Source organism: Triturus cristatus, chromosome 10 (genome assembly GCF_964204655.1).
Source record: "Triturus cristatus chromosome 10, aTriCri1.1, whole genome shotgun sequence".
Lineage (NCBI taxonomy): Eukaryota > Metazoa > Chordata > Amphibia > Caudata > Salamandridae > Triturus > Triturus cristatus.
The window spans coordinates 889593792-889618534 of NC_140593.1; positions in this window are offsets into that span (position 1 = coordinate 889593792).

Genomic DNA, 24743 nt, shown 5'->3' on the forward strand with positions numbered 1-24743 from the left:
AATGACTATTCCATGTGAATTATCACTTTTGGAACAAAAACAAGTGTGTTTAGAGGCACTTTAATGCCTGAAATTGGTCGAAAAAGAAGCTTCTGAGTAGGAGAAAAAGTCTGTAATTATATCAATTTTGGTCACATTGAGGCTTTAAAAAGTAGTTATTCAACATGAGGCGCATTCTAAATGACATTTTGAATCAATTTTTCTACAGTCCAAAAAATCAATTTTCTGATGATAAACGATGACCCGTGACCTGTCAAAATTTCTCCAGATCGTCAGAAATGGAAATTTTTTAATGTTTAATTTTTTGACTGCAAATGACTTTTCCATGTAAATTATCACTTTTGGAACAAAAACAAGTGTGCTTAGAGTCACTTTAATGCCTGAAATTGGTCGAAATAGAAGCTTCTGAATAGGAGAAAAAGTCTGTAATAATGGCAATTTGGGTCACTTTGAGGCTTTAAAAAGTAGTTATTCAACATAAGGCACATTCCAAATGACATTTTGAATACATTTTTCTAGAGTCCAAAAAATCAATTTTCTGATGAAAAACGATGACCCGTGACCTGTCGAAATTTCTCCAGATTGTCAGAAATGGAAATTTTTTAATGTTTAATTTGTATACTGTAAATGACTATTCCATGTGAATTATCACTTTTGGAACAAAGATAAGTGTGTTTAGAGTCACTTTAATGCCTGAAATTGGTCGAAATAGAAGCTTCTGAATTGGAGAAAATGTCTTTAAAAATGGCAATTTTCGTCACATTGAGGCTTTAAAAAGTAGTTATCCAACATGAGGCACAATCCAAATGACATTTTGAATCAATTTTTCTACAGTCCAAAAAATCAATTTTCTGATGAAAAACGATGACCCGTGACCTGTCGAAATTTCTCCAGATGGTCAGAAATGGAAATTTTTTAATGTTTAATTTTTATACTGTAAATGACTATTCCATGTGAATTATCACTTTTGGAATTTAAATAAGTGTGTTTAGAGTCACTTTAATGCCTGAAATTGGTCGAAGTAGAAGCTTCTGAATAGGAGAAAATGTCTGTATTAATGGCAATTTTGGTCACATTGAGGCTTCAAAAAGTAGTTATTCAACATGAGGCACAATCCAAATGACATTTTGAATCAATTTTTCTACAGTCCAAAAAAATCAATTTTCTGATGAAAAACGATGACCCGTGACCTGTCGAAATTTCTCCAGATGGTCAGAAATGGACATTTTTTAATGTTTCATTTTTTGACTGCAAATGACTATTCCATGTAAATTATCACTTTTGGAACAAAAACAAGTGTGCTTAGAGTCACTTTAATGCCTGAAATTGGTCGAAATAGAAGCTTCTGAATAGGAGAAAAAGTCTGTAATAATGGCAATTTTGGTCACATTGAGGCTTTAAAAAGTAGTTATTCAACATAAGGCACATTCCAAATGAGATTTTGAATCAATTTTTCTAGAGTCCAAAAACTCAATTTTCTGATGAAAAACGATGACCCGTGACGTGTCGAAATTTCTCCAGATGGTCAGAAATGGAAATTTTTTAATGTTTGATATTTTTACTGTAAAAGACTATTCCATGTAAATTATCACTTTTGGAACTAAAATAAGTGTTTAGAGTCACTTTAATGCCTGAAATTGGTCAAAATAGAAGCTTCTGAATAGGAGCAAAAGTCTGTAATAATGGCAATTTTGGTCACATTGAAGCTTTAAAAAGTAGTTATTCAACAGGAGGCACATTCCAAATGACATTTTTAATAAATTTTTCTACAGTCCAAAAAAGCAATTTTCTGATGAAAAACGATGACCCGTGACCTCTCGAAATTTCTCCAGATGGTCAGAAATGGAAATTTTTTAATGTTTAATTTTTATACTGTAAATGACTATTCCATGTGAATTATCACTTTTGGAATTTAAATACGTGTGTTTAGAGTCACATTAATGCCTGAAATTGGTTGAAGTAGAAGCTTCTGAATAGGAGAAAATGTCTGTATCAATGGCAATTTTGGTCACATTGAGGCTTCAAAAAGTAGTTATTCAAGATGAGGCACAATCCAAATGACATTTTGAATCAATTTTTCTACAGTCCAAAAAAATCTATTTTCTGATGAAAAACGATGACCTGTGACCTGTTGAAATTTCTCCAGATGGTCAGAAATGGACATTTTTTAATGTTTAATTTTTTGACTGCAAATGACTATTCCATGTAAATTATCACTTTTGGAACAAAAATAAGTGTGTTTAGAGTCACTTTATTGCCTGAAATTGGTCGAAATAGAAGCTTCTAAATAGGAGAAAAAGTCTGTAATAATGGCAATTTTGGTCACATTGAGGTTTTAAAAAGTAGTTATTCAACATGAGGCACATTCCAAATGACATTTTGAATCAATTTTTCTACAGTCCAAAAAATCAATTTTCTGATGAAAAACGATGACCCGTGACCTGTCGAAATTTCTCCAGATGGTCAGAAATGGAAATTTTTTAATGTTTATTTTTTTTTACTATAAATGACTATTCCATGTGAATTATCACTTTTGGAACAAAAACAAGTGTGCTTAGAGTCACTTTAATGCCTGAAATTGGTCGAAATAGAAGCTTCTGAATAGGAGAAAAAGTCTGTAATAATGGCAATTTTGGTCACATTGAGGCTTTAAAAAGTAGTTATTCAACATAAGGCACATTCAAAATGACATTTTGAATACATTTTTCTAGAGTCCAAAAAATCAATTTTCTGATGAAAAACGATGACCCTTGACCTGTCGAAATTTCTCCAGATTGTCAGAAATGGAAATTTTTTAATGTTTAATTTGTATACTGTAAATGACTATTCCATGTGAATTATCACTTTTGGAACAAAGATAAGTGTGTTTAGAGTCACTTTAATGCCTGAAATTGGTCGAAATAGAAGCTTCTGAATTGGAGAAAATGTCTTTAAAAATGGCAATTTTCGTCACATTGAGGCTTTTAAAAGTAGTTATTCAACATAAGGCACATTCCAAATGACATTTTGAATCAATTTTTCTAGAGTCCAAAAAATCAATTTTCTGATGAAAAACGATGACCCGTGACCTGTCGAAATTTCTCCAGATTGTCAGAAATGGAAATTTTTTAATGTTTAGTTTTTTGACTGCAAATAACTATTCCATGTAAACTATCACTTTTGGAACTAAAATAAGTGTTTAGAGTCACTTTAATGCCTGAAATTGGTCAAAATAGAAGCTTCTGAATAGGAGCAAAAGTCTGTAATAATGGCAATTGTGGTCACATTGAAGCTTTAAAAAGTAGTTATTCAACATGAGGCACATTCCAAATGACATTTTTAATCAATTTTTCTACAGTCCAAAAAATCAATTTTCTGATGAAAAACGATGACCCGTGACCTCTCGAAATTTCTCCAGATGGATAGAAATGGAAATATTTTAACGTTTAATTTTTTGACTGCAAATGACTATTCCATGTGAATTATCACTTTTGGAACTAAAATAAGTGTGTTTAGAGTAATTTTAATTACTGAAATTGGTCGAAAAAGAAGCTTCTGAGTAGGAGAAAATGTCTGTTAAAATGGCAATTTTGGTCACGTTGAGGCTTCAAAAAGTAGTTATTCAACATGAGGCACAATCCAAATGACATTTTTAATCAATTTTTCTACAGTCCAAAAAATCAATTTTCTGATGAAAAACGATGACCCGTGACCTGTCGAAATTTCTCCAGATGGTCAGAAATGGAAATTTTTTAATGTTTAATTTTTTGACTGCAAATGACTATTCCATGTAAATTATCACTTTTGGAACAAAAATAAGTGTGTTTAGAGTCACTTTAATGCCTGAAATTGGTCGAAATAGAAGCTTCTAAATAGGAGAAAAAGTCTGTAATAATGGCAATTTTGGTCACATTGAGGTTTTAAAAAGTAGTTATTCAACATGAGGCACATTCCAAATGACATTTTGAATCAATTTTTCTACAGTTCAAAAAATCAATTTTCTGATGAAAAACGATGACCCGTGACCTGTCGAAATTTCTCCAGATGGTCAGAAATGGAAATTTTTTAATGTTTATTTTTTTTTACTGTAAATGACTATTCCATGTGAATTATCACTTTTGGAACAAAAATAAGGGTGTTTAGAGTCACTTTAATGCCTGAAATTGGTTGAAATAGAAGCTTCTGAATAGGAGAAAAAGTCTGTAATAATGGCAATTTTGGTCACATTAAGGTTTTAAAAAGTAGTTATTCAACATGAGGCACATTCCAAAGGATATTTTTAATCCATTTTTCTACAGTCCAAAAAATCAATTTTCTGATGAAAAACGATGACCCGTGACCTGTCGAAATTTCTCCAGATTGTCAGAAATGGAAATTTTTTTATGTTTAATTTTTTTACTGTAAATGACTATTCCATGTGAATTATCACTTTTGGAACAAAAACAAGTGTGTTTAGAGGCACTTTAATGCCTGAAATTGGTCGAAAAAGAAGCTTCTGAGTAGGAGAAAAAGTCTGTAATTATATCAATTTTGGTCACATTGAGGCTTTAAAAAGTAGTTATTCAACATGAGGCGCATTCTAAATGACATTTTGAATCAATTTTTCTACAGTCCAAAAAATCAATTTTCTGATGATAAACGATGACCCGTGACCTGTCAAAATTTCTCCAGATCATCAGAAATGGACATTTTTTAATGTTTAATTTTTTGACTGCAAATGACTTTTCCATGTAAATTATCACTTTTGGAACAAAAACAAGTGTGCTTAGAGTCACTTTAATGCCTGAAATTGGTCGAAATAGAAGCTTCTGAATAGGAGAAAAAGTCTGTAATAATGGCAATTTTGGTCACATTGAGGCTTTAAAAAGTAGTTATTCAACATAAGGCACATTCAAAATGACATTTTGAATACATTTTTCTAGAGTCTAAAAAAATCAATTTTCTGATGAAAAACGATGACCCGTGACCTGTCGAAATTTCTCCAGATGGTCAGAAATGGAAATTTTTTAATGTTTAATATTTTTACTGTAAATGACTATTCCATGTAAATTATCACTTTTGGAACTAAAATAAGTGTTTAGAGTCACTTTAATGCCTGAAATTGGTCAAAATAGAAGCTTCTAAATAGGAGCAAAAGTCTGTAATAATGGCAATTTTGTCACATTGAAGCTTTAAAAAGTAGTTATTCAACATGAGGCACATTCCAAATGACATTTTTAATCAATTTTTCTACAGTCCAAAAAATCAATTTTCTGATGAAAAATGATGACCCGTGACCTCTCGAAATTTCTCCAGATGGTCAGAAATGGAAATTTTTTAACGTTTAATGTTTTGACTGCAAATGACTATTCCATGTGAATTATCACTTTTGGAACTAAAATAAGTGTGTTTAGAATAATTTTAATTACTGAAATTGGTCAAAAAAGAAGCTTCTGAGTAGGAGAAAATGTCTGTAAAAATGGCAATTTTGGTCACGTTGAGGCTTCAAAAAGTAGTTATTCAACATGAGGCACAATCCAAATGACATTTTTAATCAATTTTTCTACAGTCCAAAAAATCAATTTTCTGATGAAAAACGATGACCCTTGACCTGTTGAAATTTCTCCAGATGGTCAGAAATGGAAATTTTTTAATGTTTAATTTTTTGACTGCAAATGACTATTCCATGTAAATTATCACTTTTGGAACAAAAACAAGTGTGCTTAGAGTCACTTTAATGCCTGAAATTGGTCGAAATAGAAGCTTCTGAATAGGAGAAACTGTCTGTATTAATGGCAATTTTGGTCACATTGAGGCTTCAAAAAGTAGTTATTCAACATGAGGCACAATCCAAATGACATTTTGAATACATTTTTCTACAGTCCAAAAAAATCAATTTTCTGATGAAAAACGATGACCCGTGACCTGTCGAAATTTCTCCAGATGGTCAGAAATGGAATTTTTTTTATGTTTAATTTTTTTTACTGTAAATGACTATTCCATGTGAATTATCACTTTTGGAACAAAAACAAGTGTGTTTAGAGGCACTTTAATGCCTGAAATTGGTCGAAAAAGAAGCTTCTGAGTAGGAGAAAAAGTCTGTAATAATGGCAATTTTGGTCACATTGAGGTTTTAAAAAGTAGTTATTCAACATGAGGCACATTCCAAATGACATTTTGAATCAATTTTTCTACAGTCCAAAAAATCAATTTTCTGATGAAAAACGATGACCCGTGACCTGTCGAAATTTCTCCAGATGGTCAGAAATGGAAATTTTTTAATGTTTATTTTTTTTTACTGTAAATGACTATTCCATGTGAATTATCACTTTTGGAACAAAAACAAGTGTGCTTAGAGTCACTTTAATGCCTGAAATTGGTCGAAATAGAAGCTTCTGAATAGGAGAAAAAGTCTGTAATAATGGCAATTTTGGTCACATTGAGGCTTTAAAAAGTAGTCATTCAACATAAGGCACATTCCAAATGACATTTTGAATCAATTTTTCTAGAGTCCAAAAAATCAAGTTTCTGATGAAAAACGATGACCCGTGACCTGTCGAAATTTCTCCAGATTGTCAGAAATGGACATTTTTTAATGTTTCATTTTTTGACTGCAAATGACTATTCCATGTAAATTATCACTTTTGGAACAAAAACAAGTGTGCTTAGAGTCACTTTATTGCCTGAAATTGGTCGAAATAGAAGCTTCTGAATAGGAGAAACTGTCTGTATTATTGGCAATTTTGGTCACATTGAGGCTTCAAAAAGTAGTTATTCAACATGAGGCACAATCCAAATGACATTTTGAATACATTTTTCTACAGTCCAAAAAAATCAATTTTCTGATGAAAAACGATGACCCGTGACCTGTCGAAATTTCTCCAGATCGTGAGAAATGGAAATTTTTTAATGTTTAATTTTTTGACTGCAAATGACTATTCCATGTAAATTATCACTTTTGGAACAAAAACAAGTGTGCTTAGAGTCACTTTAATGCCTGAAATTGGTCGAAATAGAAGCTTCTGAATAGGAGAAAAAGTCTGTAATAATGGCAATTTTGTTCACATTGAGGCTTTAAAAAGTAGTTATTCAACATAAGGCACATTCCAAATGACATTTTGAATCAATTTTTCTAGAGTCCAAAAAATCAATTTTCTGATGAAAATCGATGACCCGTGACCTGTCGAAATTTCTCCAGATTGTCAGAAATGGAAATTTTGTAATGTTTAGTTTTTTGACTGCAAATAACTATTCCATGTAAACTATCACTTTTGGAACTAAAATAAGTGTTTAGAGTCACTTTAATGCCTGAAATTGGTCGAAATAGAAGCTTCGGAATAGGAGCAAAAGTCTGTAATAATGGCAATTTTGGTCACATTGAAGCTTTAAAAAGTAGTTATTCAACATGAGGCACATTCCAAATGACATTTTTAATCAATTTTTCTACAGTCCAAAAAATCAATTTTCTGATGAAAAACGATGACCCGTGACCTCTCGAAATTTCTCCAGATGGTCAGAAATGGAAATATTTTAACGTTTAATTTTTTGACTGCAAATGACTATTCCATGTGAATTATCACTTTTGGAACTAAAATAAGTGTGTTTAGAGTAATTTTAATTACTGAAATTGGTCGAAAAAGAAGCTTCTGAGTAGGAGAAAATGTCTGTTAAAATGGCAATTTTGGTCACGTTGAGGCTTCAAAAAGTAGTTATTCAACATGAGGCACAATCCAAATGACATTTTTAATCAATTTTTCTACAGTCCAAAAAATCAATTTTCTGATGAAAAACGATGACCCGTGACCTGTCGAAATTTCTCCAGATGGTCAGAAATGGAAATTTTTTAATGTTTAATTTTTTGACTGCAAATGACTATTCCATGTAAATTATCACTTTTGGAACAAAAATAAGTGTGTTTAGAGTCACTTTATTGCCTGAAATTGGTCGAAATAGAAGCTTCTAAATAGGAGAAAAAGTCTGTAATAATGGCAATTTTGGTCACATTGAGGGTTTAAAAAGTAGTTATTCAACATAAGGCACATTCAAAATGACATTTTGAATACATTTTTCTAGAGTCCAAAAAATCAATTTTCTGATGAAAAACGATGACCCTTGACCTGTCGAAATTTCTCCAGATTGTCAGAAATGGAAATTTTTTAATGTTTAATTTGTATACTGTAAATGACTATTCCATGTGAATTATCACTTTTGGAACAAAGATAAGTGTGTTTAGAGTCACTTTAATGCCTGAAATTGGTCGAAATAGAAGCTTCTGAATTGGAGAAAATGTCTTTAAAAATGGCAATTTTCGTCACATTGAGGCTTTAAAAAGTAGTTATCCAACATGAGGCACAATCCAAATGACATTTTGAATCAATTTTTCTACAGTCCAAAAAATCAATTTTCTGATGAAAAACGATGACCCGTGACCTGTCAAAATTTCTCCAGATCGTCAGAAATGGAAATTTTTTAATGTTTAATTTTTTGACTGCAAATGACTATTCCATGTAAATTATCACTTTTGGAACAAAAACAAGTGTGCTTAGAGTCACTTTAATGCCTGAAATTGGTCGAAATAGAAGCTTCTGAATAGGAGAAAAAGTCTGTAATAATGGCAATTTTGGTCACATTGAGGCTTTAAAAAGTAGTTATTCAACATAAGGCACATTCCAAATGACATTTTGAATCAATTTTTCTAGAGTCCAAAAAATCAATTTTCTGATGAAAAACGATGACCCGTGACCTGTCGAAATTTCTCCAGATTGTCAGAAATGGAAATTTTTTAATGTTTAGTTTTTTGACTGCAAATAACTATTCCATGTAAACTATCACTTTTGGAACTAAAATAAGTGTTTAGAGTCACTTTAATGCCTGAAATTGGTCAAAATAGAAGCTTCTGAATAGGAGCAAAAGTCTGTAATAATGGCAAGTATGGTCACATTGAAGCTTTAAAAAGTAGTTATTCAACATGAGGCACATTCCAAATGACATTTTTAATCAATTTTTCTACAGTCCAAAAAATCAATTTTCTGATGAAAAACGATGACCCGTGACCTCTCGAAATTTCTCCAGATGGTCAGAAATGGAAATATTTTAACGTTTAATTTTTTGACTGCAAATGACTATTCCATGTGAATTATCACTTTTGGAACTAAAATAAGTGTGTTTAGAGTAATTTTAATTACTGAAATTGGTCGAAAAAGAAGCTTCTGAGTAGGAGAAAATGTCTGTTAAAATGGCAATTTTGGTCACGTTGAGGCTTCAAAAAGTAGTTATTCAACATGAGGCACAATCCAAATGACATTTTTTATCAATTTTTCTACAGTCCAAAAAAATCAATTTTCTGATGAAAAACGATGACCCGTGACCTGTCGAAATTTCTCCAGATGGTCAGAAATGGAAATTTTTTAATGTTTAATTTTTTGACTGCAAATGACTATTCCATGTAAATTATCACTTTTGGAACAAAAATAAGTGTGTTTAGAGTCACTTTAATGCCTGAAATTGGTCGAAATAGAAGCTTCTAAATAGGAGAAAAAGTCTGTAATAATGGCAATTTTGGTCACATTAAGGTTTTAAAAAGTAGTTATTCAACATGAGGCACATTCCAAAGGATATTTTTAATCAATTTTTCTACAGTCCAAAAAATCAATTTTCTGATGAAAAACGATGACCCGTGACCTGTCGAAATTTCTCCAGATTGTCAGAAATGGAAATTTTTTTATGTTTAATGTTTTTACTGTAAATGACTATTCCATGTGAATTATCACTTTTGGAACAAAAACAAGTGTGTTTAGAGGCACTTTAATGGCTGAAATTGGTCGAAAAAGAAGCTTCTGAGTAGGAGAAAAAGTCTGTAATTATATCAATTTTGGTCACATTGAGGCTTTAAAAAGTAGTTATTCAACATGAGGCGCATTCTAAATGACATTTTGAATCAATTTTTATACAGTCCAAAAAATCAATTTTCTGATGAAAAATGATGACCCGTGACCTCTCGAAATTTCTCCAGATGGTCAGAAATGGAAATTTTTTAATGTTTAATATTTTTACTGTAAATGACTATTCCATGTAAATTATCACTTTTGGAACTAAAATAAGTGTTTAGAGTCACTTTAATGCCTGAAATTGGTCAAAATAGAAGCTTCTGAATAGGAGCAAAAGTCTGTAATAATGGCAATTTTGTCACATTGAAGCTTTAAAAAGTAGTTATTCAACATGAGGCACATTCCAAATGACATTTTTAATCAATTTTTCTACAGTCCAAAAAATCAATTTTCTGATGAAAAATGATGACCCGTGACCTCTCGAAATTTCTCCAGATGGTCAGAAATGGAAATTTTTTAACGTTTAATGTTTTGACTGCAAATGACTATTCCATGTGAATTATCACTTTTGGAACTAAAATAAGTGTGTTTAGAATAATTTTAATTACTGAAATTGGTCAAAAAAGAAGCTTCTGAGTAGGAGAAAATGTCTGTAAAAATGGCAATTTTGGTCACGTTGAGGCTTCAAAAAGTAGTTATTCAACATGAGGCACAATCCAAATGACATTTTTAATCAATTTTTCTACAGTCCAAAAAATCAATTTTCTGATGAAAAACGATGACCCTTGACCTGTCGAAATTTCTCCAGATGGTCAGAAATGGAAATTTTTTAATGTTTAATTTTTTGACTGCAAATGACTATTCCATGTGAATTATCACTTTTGGAACAAAGATAAGTGTGTTTAGAGTCACTTTAATGCCTGAAATTGGTCGAAATAGAAGCTTCTGAATAGGAGAAAATGTCTTTAAAAATGGCAATTTTTGTCACATTCAGGCTTTAAAAAGTAGTTATTCAACATGAGGCACAATCCAAATGACATTTTGAATCAATTTTTCTACAGTCCCAAAAAATCAATTTTCTGATGAAAAACGATGACCTGTGACCTGTTGAAATTTCTCCAGATGGTCAGAAATGGACATTTTTTAATGTTTCATTTTTTGACTGCAAATGACTATTCCATGTAAATTATCACTTTTGGAACAAAAACAAGTGTGCTTAGAGTCACTTTAATGCCTGAAATTGGTCGAAATAGAAGCTTCTGAATAGGAGAAACTGTCTGTATTAATGGCAATTTTGGTCACATTGAGGCTTCAAAAAGTAGTTATTCAACATGAGGCACAATCCAAATGACATTTTGAATAAATTTTTCTACAGTCCAAAAAAATCAATTTTCTGATGAAAAACGATGACCCGTGACCTGTCGAAATTTCTCCAGATGGTCAGAAATGGAATTTTTTTTATGTTTAATTTTTTTTACTGTAAATGACTATTCCATGTGAATTATCACTTTTGGAACAAAAACAAGTGTGTTTAGAGGCACTTTAATGCCTGAAATTGGTCGAAAAAGAAGCTTCTGAGTAGGAGAAAAAGTCTGTAATTATATCAATTTTGGTCACATTGAGGCTTTAAAAAGTAGTTATTCCACATGAGGCACAATCCAAATGACATTTTTAATCAATTTTTCTAGAGTCCAAAAAATCAATTTTCTGATGAAAAACGATGACCCGTGACCTCTCGAAATTTCTCCAGATGGTCAGAAATGGAAATATTTTAACGTTTAATTTTTTGACTGCAAATGACTATTCCATGTGAATTATCACTTTTGGAACTAAAATAAGTGTTTAGAGTCACTTTAATGCCTGAAATTGGTCAAAATAGAAGCTTCTGAATGGGAGCAAAAGTCTGTAATAATGGCAATTTTGGTCACATTGAAGCTTTAAAAAGTAGTTATTCAACATGAGGCACATTCCAAATGACATTTTTAATCAATTTTTCTACAGTTCAAAAAATCAATTTTCTGATGAAAAACGATGACCCGTGACCTCTCGAAATTTCTCCAGATGGTCAGAAATGGAAATATTTTAACGTTTAATTTTTTGACTGCAAATGACTATTCCATGTGAATTATCACTTTTGGAACTAAAATAAGTGTGTTTAGAGTAATTTTAATTACTGAAATTGGTCGAAAAAGAAGCTTCTGAGTAGGAGAAAATGTCTGTTAAAATGGCAATTTTGGTCACGTTGAGGCTTCAAAAAGTAGTTATTCAACATGAGGCACAATCCAAATGACATTTTGAATCAATTTTTCTACAGTCCAAAAAATCAATTTTCTGATGAAAAACGATGACCCGTGACCTGTCGAAATTTCTCCAGATGGTCAGAAATGGAAATTTTTTAATGTTTAATTTTTTGACTGCAAATGACTATTCCATGTAAATTATCACTTTTGGAACAAAAATAAGTGTTTAGAGTCACTTTAATGCCTGAAATTGGTCGAAATAGAAGCTTCTAAATAGGAGAAAAAGTCTGTAATAATGGCAATTTTGGTCACATTGAGGTTTTACAAAGTAGTTATTCAACATGAGGCACATTCCAAATGACATTTTGAAACAATTTTTCTACAGTCCAAAAAATCAATTTTCTGATGAAAAACGATGACCCGTGACCTGTCGAAATTTCTCCAGATGGTCAGAAATGGAAATTTTTTAATGTTTATTTTTTTTTACTGTAAATGACTATTCCATGTGAATTATCACTTTTGGAACAAAAATAAGGGTGTTTAGAGTCACTTTAATGCCTGAAATTGGTTGAAATAGAAGCTTCTGAATAGGAGAAAAAGTCTGTAATAATGGCAATTTTGGTCACATTAAGGTTTTAAAAAGTAGTTATTGAACATGAGGCACATTCCAAATGACATTTTTAATCAATTTTTCTACAGTCCAAAAAATCAATTTTCTGATGAAAAACGATGACCCGTGACCTGTCGAAATTTCTCCAGATTGTCAGAAATGGAAATTTTTTTATGTTTAATTTTTTTACTGTAAATGACTATTCCATGTGAATTATCACTTTTGGAACAAAAACAAGTGTGTTTAGAGGCACTTTAATGCCTGAAATTGGTCGAAAAAGAAGCTTCTGAGTAGGAGAAAAAGTCTGTAATTATATCAATTTTGGTCACATTGAGGCTTTAAAAAGTAGTTATTCAACATGAGGCGCATTCTAAATGACATTTTGAATCAATTTTTCTACAGTCCAAAAAATCAATTTTCTGATGATAAACGATGACCCGTGACCTGTCAAAATTTCTCCAGATCGTCAGAAATGGAAATTTTTTAATGTTTAATTTTTTGACTGCAAATGACTTTTCCATGTAAATTATCACTTTTGGAACAAAAACAAGTGTGCTTAGAGTCACTTTAATGCCTGAAATTGGTCGAAATAGAAGCTTCTGAAAGGAGAAAAAGTCTGTAATAATGGCAATTTGGGTCACATTGAGGCTTTAAAAAGTAGTTATTCAACATAAGGCACATTCCAAATGACATTTTGAATACATTTTTCTAGAGTCCAAAAAATCAATTTTCTGATGAAAAACGATGACCCGTGACCTGTCGAAATTTCTCCAGATTGTCAGAAATGGAAATTTTTTAATGTTTAATTTGTATACTGTAAATGACTATTCCATGTGAATTATCACTTTTGGAACAAAGATAAGTGTGTTTAGAGTCACTTTAATGCCTGAAATTGGTCGAAATAGAAGCTTCTGAATTGGAGAAAATGTCTTTAAAAATGGCAATTTTCGTCACATTGAGGCTTTAAAAAGTAGTTATCCAACATGAGGCACAATCCAAATGACATTTTGAATCAATTTTTCTACAGTTCAAAAAATCAATTTTCTGATGAAAAACGATGACCCGTGACCTGTCGAAATTTCTCCAGATGGTCAGAAATGGAAATTTTTTAATGTTTAATTTTTATACTGTAAATGACTATTCCATGTGAATTATCACTTTTGGAATTTAAATAAGTGTGTTTAGAGTCACTTTAATGCCTGAAATTGGTCGAAGTAGAAACTTCTGAATAGGAGAAAATGTCTGTATTAATGGCAATTTTGGTCACATTGAGGCTTCAAAAAGTAGTTATTCAACATGAGGCACAATCCAAATGACATTTTGAATCAATTTTTCTACAGTCCAAAAAAATCAATTTTCTGATGAAAAACGATGACCCGTGACCTGTCGAAATTTCTCCAGATGGTCAGAAATGGACATTTTTTAATGTTTCATTTTTTGACTGCAAATGACTATTCCATGTAAATTATCACTTTTGGAACAAAAACAAGTGTGCTTAGAGTCACTTTAATGCCTGAAATTTGGTCGAAATAGAAGCTTCTGAATAGGAGAAAAAGTCTGTAATAATGGCAATTTTGGTCACATTGAGGCTTTAAAAAGTAGTTATTCAACATAAGGCACATTCCAAATGAGATTTTGAATCAATTTTTCTAGAGTCCAAAACTCAATTTTCTGATGAAAAACGATGACCCGTGACGTGTCGAAATTTCTCCAGATGGTCAGAAATGGAAATTTTTTAATGTTTGATATTTTTACTGTAAAAGACTATTCCATGTAAATTATCACTTTTGGAACTAAAATAAGTGTTTAGAGTCACTTTAATGCCTGAAATTGGTCAAAATAGAAGCTTCTGAATAGGAGCAAAAGTCTGTAATAATGGCAATTTTGGTCACATTGAAGCTTTAAAAAGTAGTTATTCAACAGGAGGCACATTCCAAATGACATTTTTAATAAATTTTTCTACAGTCCAAAAAAGCAATTTTCTGATGAAAAACGATGACCCGTGACCTCTCGAAATTTCTCCAGATGGTCAGAAATGGACATTTTTTAATGTTTAATTTTTATACTGTAAATGACTATTCCATGTGAATTATCACTTTTGGAATTTAAATACGTGTGTTTAGAGTCACATTAATGCCTGAAATTGGTCGAAGTAGAAGCTTCTGAATAGGAGAAAATGTCTGTATCAATGGCAATTTTGGTCACATTGAGGCTTCAAAAAGTAGTTATTCAAGATGAGGCACAATCCAAATGACATTTTGAATCAATTTTTCTACAGTCCAAAAAAATCTATTTTCTGATGAAAAACGATGACCTGTGACCTGTTGAAATTTCTCCAGATGGTCAGAAATGGACATTTTTTAATGTTTCATTTTTTGACTGCAAATGACTATTCCATGTAAATTATCACTTTTGGAACAAAAACAAGTGTGCTTAGAGTCACTTTAATGCCTGAAATTGGTCGAAATAGAAGCTTCTGAATAGGAGAAACTGTCTGTATTAATGGCAATTTTGGTCACATTGAGGCTTTAAAAAGTAGTTATTCAACATAAGGCACATTCCAAATGACATTTTGAATCAATTTTTCTAGAGTCCAAAAAATCAATTTTCTGATGAAAAACGATGACCCGTGACCTGTCGAAATTTCTCTAGATTGTCAGAAATGGACATTTTTTAATGTTTAGTTTTTTGACTGCAAATAACTATTCCATGTAAACTATCACTTTTGGAACTAAGATAAGTGTTTAGAGTCACTTTAATGCCTGAAATTGGTCAAAATAGAAGCTTCTGAATGGGAGCAAAAGTCTGTAATAATGGCAATTTTGGTCACATTGAAGCTTTAAAAAGTAGTTATTCAACATGAGGCACATTCCAAATGACATTTTTAATCAATTTTTCTACAGTCCAAAAAATCAATTTTCTGATGAAAAACGATGACCCGTGACCTCTCGAAATTTCTCCAGATGGTCAGAAATGGAAATATTTTAACGTTTAATTTTTTGACTGCAAATGACTATTCCATGTGAATTATCACTTTTGGAACTAAAATAAGTGTGTTTAGAGTAATTTTAATTACTGAAATTGGTCGAAAAAGAAGCTTCTGAGTAGGAGAAAATGTCTGTTAAAATGGCAATTTTGGTCACGTTGAGGCTTCAAAAAGTAGTTATTCAACATGAGGCACAATCCAAATGACATTTTGAATCAATTTTTCTACAGTCCAAAAAATCAATTTTCTGATGAAAAACGATGACCCGTGACCTGTCGAAATTTCTCCAGATGGTCAGAAATGGAAATTTTTTAATGTTTAATTTTTTGACTGCAAATGACTATTCCATGTAAATTATCACTTTTGGAACAAAAATAAGTGTTTAGAGTCACTTTAATGCCTGAAATTGGTCGAAATAGAAGCTTCTAAATAGGAGAAAAAGTCTGTAATAATGGCAATTTTGGTCACATTGAGGTTTTAAAAAGTAGTTATTCAACATGAGGCACATTCCAAATGACATTTTGAAACAATTTTTCTACAGTCCAAAAAAATCAATTTTCTGATGAAAAACGATGACCCGTGACGTGTCGAAATTTCTCCAGATGGTCAGAAATGGACATTTTTTAATGTTTCATTTTTTGACTGCAAATGACTATTCCATGTAAATTATCACTTTTGGAACAAAAACAAGTGTGCTTAGAGTCACTTTAATGCCTGAAATTGGTCGAAATAGAAGCTTCTGAATAGGAGAAACTGTCTGTATTAATGGCAATTTTGGTCACATTGAGGCTTTAAAAAGTAGTTATTCAACATAAGGCACATTCCAAATGACATTTTGAATCAATTTTTCTAGAGTCCAAAAAATCAATTTTCTGATGAAAAACGATGACCCGTGACCTGTCGAAATTTCTCCAGATTGTCAGAAATGGAAATTTTTTAATGTTTAGTTTTTTGACTGCAAATAACTATTCCATGTAAACTATCACTTTTGGAACTAAGATAAGTGTTTAGAGTCACTTTAATGCCTGAAATTGGTCAAAATAGAAGCTTCTGAATGGGAGCAAAAGTCTTTAATAATGGCAATTTTGGTCACATTGAAGCTTTAAAAAGTAGTTATTCAACATGAGGCACATTCCAAATGACATTTTTAATCAATTTTTCTACAGTCCAAAAAATCAATTTTCTGATGAAAAACGATGACCCGTGACCTCTCGAAATTTCTCCAGATGGTCAGAAATGGAAATATTTTAACGTTTAATTTTTTGACTGCAAATGACTATTCCATGTGAATTATCACTTTTGGAACTAAAATAAGTGTGTTTAGAGTAATTTTAATTACTGAAATTGGTCGAAAAAGAAGCTTCTGAGTAGGAGAAAATGTCTGTTAAAATGGCAATTTTGGTCACGTTGAGGCTTCAAAAAGTAGTTATTCAACATGAGGCACAATCCAAATGACATTTTGAATCAATTTTTCTACAGTCCAAAAAATCAATTTTCTGATGAAAAACGATGACCCGTGACCTGTCGAAATTTCTCCAGATGGTCAGAAATGGAAATTTTTTAATGTTTAATTTTTTGACTGCAAATGACTATTCCATGTAAATTATCACTTTTGGAACAAAAATAAGTGTTTAGAGTCACTTTAATGCCTGAAATTGGTCGAAATAGAAGCTTCTGAATAGGAGAAACTGTCTGTATTAATGGCAATTTTGGTCACATTGAGGCTTTAAAAAGTAGTTATTCAACATAAGGCACATTCCAAATGACATTTTGAATCAATTTTTCTAGAGTCCAAAAAATCAATTTTCTGATGAAAAACGATGACCCGTGACCTGTCGAAATTTCTCCAGATTGTCAGAAATGGAAATTTTTTAATGTTTAGTTTTTTGACTGCAAATAACTATTCCATGTAAACTATCACTTTTGGAACTAAGATAAGTGTTTAGAGTCACTTTAATGCCTGAAATTGGTCAAAATAGAAGCTTCTGAATGGGAGCAAAAGTCTGTAATAATGGCAATTTTGGTCACATTGAAGCTTTAAAAAGTAGTTATTCAACATGAGGCACATTCCAAATGACATTTTTAATCAATTTTTCTACAGTCCAAAAAATCAATTTTCTGATGAAAAACGATGACCCGTGACCTCTCGAAATTTCTCCAGATGGTCAGAAATGGAAATATTTTAACGTTTAATTTTTTGACTGCAAATGACTATTCCATGTGAATTATCACTTTTGGAACTAAAATAAGTGTGTTTAGAGTAATTTTAATTACTGAAATTGGTCGAAAAAGAAGCTTCTGAGTAGGAGAAAATGTCTGTTAAAATGGCAATTTTGGTCACGTTGAGGCTTCAAAAAGTAGTTATTCAACATGAGGCACAATCCAAATGACATTTTGAATCAATTTTTCTACAGTCCAAAAAATCAATTTTCTGATGAAAAACGATGACCCGTGACCTGTCGAAATTTCTCCAGATGGTCAGAAATGGAAATTTTTTAATGTTTAATTTTTTGACTGCAAATGACTATTCCATGTAAATTATCACTTTTGGAACAAAAATAAGTGTTTAGAGTCACTTTAATGCCTGAAATTGGTCGAAATAGAAGCTTCTAAATAGGAGAAAAAGTCTGTAATAATGGCAATTTTGGTCACATTGAGGTTTTAAAAAGTAGTTATTCAACATGAGGCACATTCCAAATGACATTTTGAAACAATTTTTCTACAGTCCAAAAAAATCAATTTTCTGATGAAAAACGATGACCCGTGACCTGTCGAAATTTCTCCAGATGGTCAGAAATGGAAATTTTTTAATGTTTATTTTTTTTTACTGTAAATGACTATTCCATGTGAATTATCACTTTTGGAACAAAAATAAGGGTGTTTAGAGTCACTTTAATGCCTGAAATTGGTCGAAATAGAAGCTTCTGAATAGGAGAAAAAGTCGGTAATAATGGCAATTTTGGTCACATTAAGGTTTTAAAAAGTAGTTATTCAACATGAGGCACATTCCAAATGACATTTTTAATCAATTTTTCTACAGTCCAAAAAATCAATTTTCTGATGAAAAACGATGACCCGTGACCTGTCGAAATTTCTCCAGATTGTCAGAAATGGAAATTTTTTTATGTTTAATTTTTTTACTGTAAATGACTATTCCATGTGAATTATCACTTTTGGAACAAAAACAAGTGTGTTTAGAGGCACTTTAATGCCTGAAATTGGTCGAAAAAGAAGCTTCTGAGTAGGAGAAAAAGTCTGTAATTATATCAATTTTGGTCACATTGAGGCTTTAAAAAGTAGTTATTCAACATGAGGCGCATTCTAAATGACATTTTGAATCAATTTTTCTACAGTCCAAAAAATCAATTTTCTGATGATAAACGATGACCCGTGACCTGTCAAAATTTCTCCAGATCGTCAGAAATGGAAATTTTTTAATGTTTAATTTTTTGACTGCAAATGACTTTTCCATGTAAATTATCACTTTTGGAACAAAAACAAGTGTGCTTAGAGTCACTTTAATGCCTGAAATTGGTCGAAATAGAAGCTTCTGAATAGGAGAAAAAGTCTGTAATAATGGCAATTTGGGTCACATTGAGGCTTTAAAAAGTAGTTATTCAACATAAGGCACATTCCAAATGACATTTTGAATACATTTTTCTAGAGTCCAAAAAATCAATTTTCTGATGAAAAACGATGACCCGTGACCTGTCGAAATTTCTCCAGATTGTCAGAAATGGAAATTTTTTAATGTTTAATTTGTATACTGTAAATGACTATTCCATGTGAATTATCACTTTTGGAACAAAGATAAGTGTGTTTAGAGTCACTTTAATGCCTGAAATTGGTCGAAATAGAAGCTTCTGAATTGGAGAAAATGTCTTTAAAAATGGCAATTTTCGTCACATTGAGGCTTTAAAAAGTAGTTATCCAACATGAGGCACAATCCAAATGACATTTTGAATCAATTTTTCTACAGTCCAAAAAATCAATTTTCTGATGAAAAACGATGACCCGTGACCTGTCGAAATTTCTCCAGATGGTCAGAAATGGAAATTTTTTAATGTTTAATTTTTATACTGTAAATGACTATTCCATGTGAATTATCACTTTTGGAATTTAAATAAGTGTGTTTAGAGTCACTTTAATGCCTGAAATTGGTCGAAGTAGAAGCTTCTGAATAGGAGAAAATGTCTGTATTAATGGCAATTTTGGTCACATTGAGGCTTCAAAAAGTAGTTATTCAACATGAGGCACAATCCAAATGACATTTTGAATCAATTTTTCTACAGTCCAAAAAAATCAATTTTCTGATGAAAAACGATGACCCGTGACCTGTCGAAATTTCTCCAGATGGTCAGAAATGGACATTTTTTAATGTTTCATTTTTTGACTGCAAATGACTATTCCATGTAAATTATCACTTTTGGAACAAAAACAAGTGTGCTTAGAGTCACTTTAATGCCTGAAATTGGTCGAAATAGAAGCTTCTGAATAGGAGAAAAAGTCTGTAATAATGGCAATTTTGGTCACATTGAGGCTTTAAAAAGTAGTTATTCAACATAAGGCACATTCCAAATGAGATTTTGAATCAATTTTTCTAGAGTCCAAAAACTCAATTTTCTGATGAAAAACGATGACCCGTGACGTGTCGAAATTTCTCCAGATGGTCAGAAATGGAAATTTTTTAATGTTTGATATTTTTACTGTAAAAGACTATTCCATGTAAATTATCACTTTTGGAACTAAAATAAGTGTTTAGAGTCACTTTAATGCCTGAAATTGGTCAAAATAGAAGCTTCTGAATAGGAGCAAAAGTCTGTAATAATGGCAATTTTGGTCACATTGAAGCTTTAAAAAGTAGTTATTCAACAGGAGGCACATTCCAAATGACATTTTTAATAAATTTTTCTACAGTCCAAAAAAGCAATTTTCTGATGAAAAACGATGACCCGTGACCTCTCGAAATTTCTCCAGATGGTCAGAAATGGAAATTTTTTAATGTTTAATTTTTATACTGTAAATGACTATTCCATGTGAATTATCACTTTTGGAATTTAAATACGTGTGTTTAGAGTCACATTAATGCCTGAAATTGGTCGAAGTAGAAGCTTCTGAATAGGAGAAAATGTCTGTATCAATGGCAATTTTGGTCACATTGAGGCTTCAAAAAGTAGTTATTCAAGATGAGGCACAATCCAAATGACATTTTGAATCAATTTTTCTACAGTCCAAAAAAATCTATTTTCTGATGAAAAACGATGACCTGTGACCTGTTGAAATTTCTCCAGATGGTCAGAAATGGACATTTTTTAATGTTTCATTTTTTGACTGCAAATGACTATTCCATGTAAATTATCACTTTTGGAACAAAAACAAGTGTGCTTAGAGTCACTTTAATGCCTGAAATTGGTCGAAATAGAAGCTTCTGAATAGGAGAAACTGTCTGTATTAATGGCAATTTTGGTCACATTGAGGCTTTAAAAAGTAGTTATTCAACATAAGGCACATTCCAAATGACATTTTGAATCAATTTTTCTAGAGTCCAAAAAATCAATTTTCTGATGAAAAACGATGACCCGTGACCTGTCGAAATTTCTCCAGATTGTCAGAAATGGAAATTTTTTAATGTTTAGTTTTTTGACTGCAAATAACTATTCCATGTAAACTATCACTTTTGGAACTAAGATAAGTGTTTAGAGTCACTTTAATGCCTGAAATTGGTCAAAATAGAAGCTTCTGAATGGGAGCAAAAGTCTGTAATAATGGCAATTTTGGTCACATTGAAGCTTTAAAAAGTAGTTATTCAACATGAGGCACATTCCAAATGACATTTTTAATCAATTTTTCTACAGTCCAAAAAATCAATTTTCTGATGAAAAACGATGACCCGTGACCTCTCGAAATTTCTCCAGATGGTCAGAAATGGAAATATTTTAACGTTTAATTTTTTGACTGCAAATGACTATTCCATGTGAATTATCACTTTTGGAACTAAAATAAGTGTGTTTAGAGTAATTTTAATTACTGAAATTGGTCGAAAAAGAAGCTTCTGAGTAGGAGAAAATGTCTGTTAAAATGGCAATTTTGGTCACGTTGAGGCTTCAAAAAGTAGTTATTCAACATGAGGCACAATCCAAATGACATTTTTAATCAATTTTTCTACAGTCCAAAAAATCAATTTTCTGATGAAAAACGATGACCCGTGACCTGTCGAAATTTCTCCAGATGGTCAGAAATGGAAATTTTTTAATGTTTAATTTTTTGACTGCAAATGACTATTCCATGTAAATTATCACTTTTGGAACAAAAATAAGTGTTTAGAGTCACTTTAATGCCTGAAATTGGTCGAAATAGAAGCTTCTAAATAGGAGAAAAAGTCTGTAATAATGGCAATTTTGGTCACATTGAGGTTTTAAAAAGTAGTTATTCAACATGAGGCACATTCCAAATGACATTTTGAAACAATTTTTCTACAGTCCAAAAAAATCAATTTTCTGATGAAAAACGATGACCCGTGACCTGTCGAAATTTCTCCAGATGGTCAGAAATGGAAATTTTTTAATGTTTATTTTTTTTTACTGTAAATGACTATTCCATGTGAATTATCACTTTTGGAACAAAAATAAGGGTGTTTAGAGTCACTTTAATGCCTGAAATTGGTCGAAATAGAAGCTTCTGAATAGGAGAAAAAGTCGGTAATAATGGCAATTTTGGTCACATTAAGGTTTTAAAAAGTAGTTATTCAACATGAGGCACATTCCAAATGACATTTTTAATCAATTTTTCTACAGTCCAAAAAATCAATTTTCTGATGAAAAACGATGACCCGTGACCTGTCGAAATTTCTCCAGATTGTCAGAAATGGAAATTTTTTTATGTTTAATTTTTTTACTGTAAATGACTATTCCATGTGAATTATCACTTTTGGAACAAAAACAAGTGTGTTTAGAGGCACTTTAATGCCTGAAATTGATCGAAAAAGAAGCTTCTGAGTAGGAGAAAAAGTCTGTAATTATATCAATTTTGGTCACATTGAGGCTTTAAAAAGTAGTTATTCAACATGAGGCGCATTCTAAATGACATTTTGAATCAATTTTTCTACAGTCCAAAAAATCAATTTTCTGATGATAAACGATGACCCGTGACCTGTCAAAATTTCTCCAGATCGTCAAAAATGGAAATTTTTTAATGTTTAATTTTTTGACTGCAAATGACTTTTCCATGTAAATTATCACTTTTGGAACAAAAACAAGTGTGCTTAGAGTCACTTTAATGCCTGAAATTGGTCGAAATAGAAGCTTCTGAATAGGAGAAAAAGTCTGTAATAATGGCAATTTGGGTCACATTGAGGCTTTAAAAAGTAGTTATTCAACATAAGGCACATTCCAAATGACATTTTGAATACATTTTTCTAGAGTCCAAAAAATCAATTTTCTGATGAAAAACGATGACCCGTGACCTGTCGAAATTTCTCCAGATTGTCAGAAATGGAAATTTTTTAATGTTTAATTTGTATACTGTAAATGACTATTCCATGTGAATTATCACTTTTGGAACAAAGATAAGTGTGTTTAGAGTCACTTTAATGCCTGAAATTGGTCGAAATAGAAGCTTCTGAATTGGAGAAAATGTCTTTAAAAATGGCAATTTTCGTCACATTGAGGCTTTAAAAAGTAGTTATCCAACATGAGGCACAATCCAAATGACATTTTGAATCAATTTTTCTACAGTCCAAAAAATCAATTTTCTGATGAAAAACGATGACCCGTGACCTGTCGAAATTTCTCCAGATGGTCAGAAATGGAAATTTTTTAATGTTTAATTTTTATACTGTAAATGACTATTCCATGTGAATTATCACTTTTGGAATTTAAATAAGTGTGTTTAGAGTCACTTTAATGCCTGAAATTGGTCGAAGTAGAAGCTTCTGAATAGGAGAAAATGTCTGTATTAATGGCAATTTTGGTCACATTGAGGCTTCAAAAAGTAGTTATTCAACATGAGGCACAATCCAAATGACATTTTGAATCAATTTTTCTACAGTCCAAAAAAATCAATTTTCTGATGAAAAACGATGACCCGTGACCTGTCGAAATTTCTCCAGATGGTCAGAAATGGACATTTTTTAATGTTTCATTTTTTGACTGCAAATGACTATTCCATGTAAATTATCACTTTTGGAACAAAAACAAGTGTGCTTAGAGTCACTTTAATGCCTGAAATTGGTCGAAATAGAAGCTTCTGAATAGGAGAAAAAGTCTGTAATAAATTTTGGTCACATTGAGGCTTTAAAAAGTAGTTATTCAACATAAGGCACATTCCAAATGAGATTTTGAATCAATTTTTCTAGAGTCCAAAAACTCAATTTTCTGATGAAAAACGATGACCCGTGACGTGTCGAAATTTCTCCAGATGGTCAGAAATGGAAATTTTTTAATGTTTGATATTTTTACTGTAAAAGACTATTCCATGTAAATTATCACTTTTGGAACTAAAATAAGTGTTTAGAGTCACTTTAATGCCTGAAATTGGTCAAAATAGAAGCTTCTGAATAGGAGCAAAAGTCTGTAATAATGGCAATTTTGGTCACATTGAAGCTTTAAAAAGTAGTTATTCAACAGGAGGCACATTCCAAATGACATTTTTAATAAATTTTTCTACAGTCCAAAAAAGCAATTTTCTGATGAAAAACGATGACCCGTGACCTCTCGAAATTTCTCCAGATGGTCAGAAATGGAAATTTTTTAATGTTTAATTTTTATACTGTAAATGACTATTCCATGTGAATTATCACTTTTGGAATTTAAATAAGTGTGTTTAGAGTCACATTAATGCCTGAAATTGGTCGAAGTAGAAGCTTCTGAATAGGAGAAAATGTCTGTATCAATGGCAATTTTGGTCACATTGAGGCTTCAAAAAGTAGTTATTCAAGATGAGGCACAATCCAAATGACATTTTGAATCAATTTTTCTACAGTCCAAAAAAATCTATTTTCTGATGAAAAACGATGACCTGTGACCTGTTGAAATTTCTCCAGATGGTCAGAAATGGACATTTTTTAATGTTTCATTTTTTGACTGCAAATGACTATTCCATGTAAATTATCACTTTTGGAACAA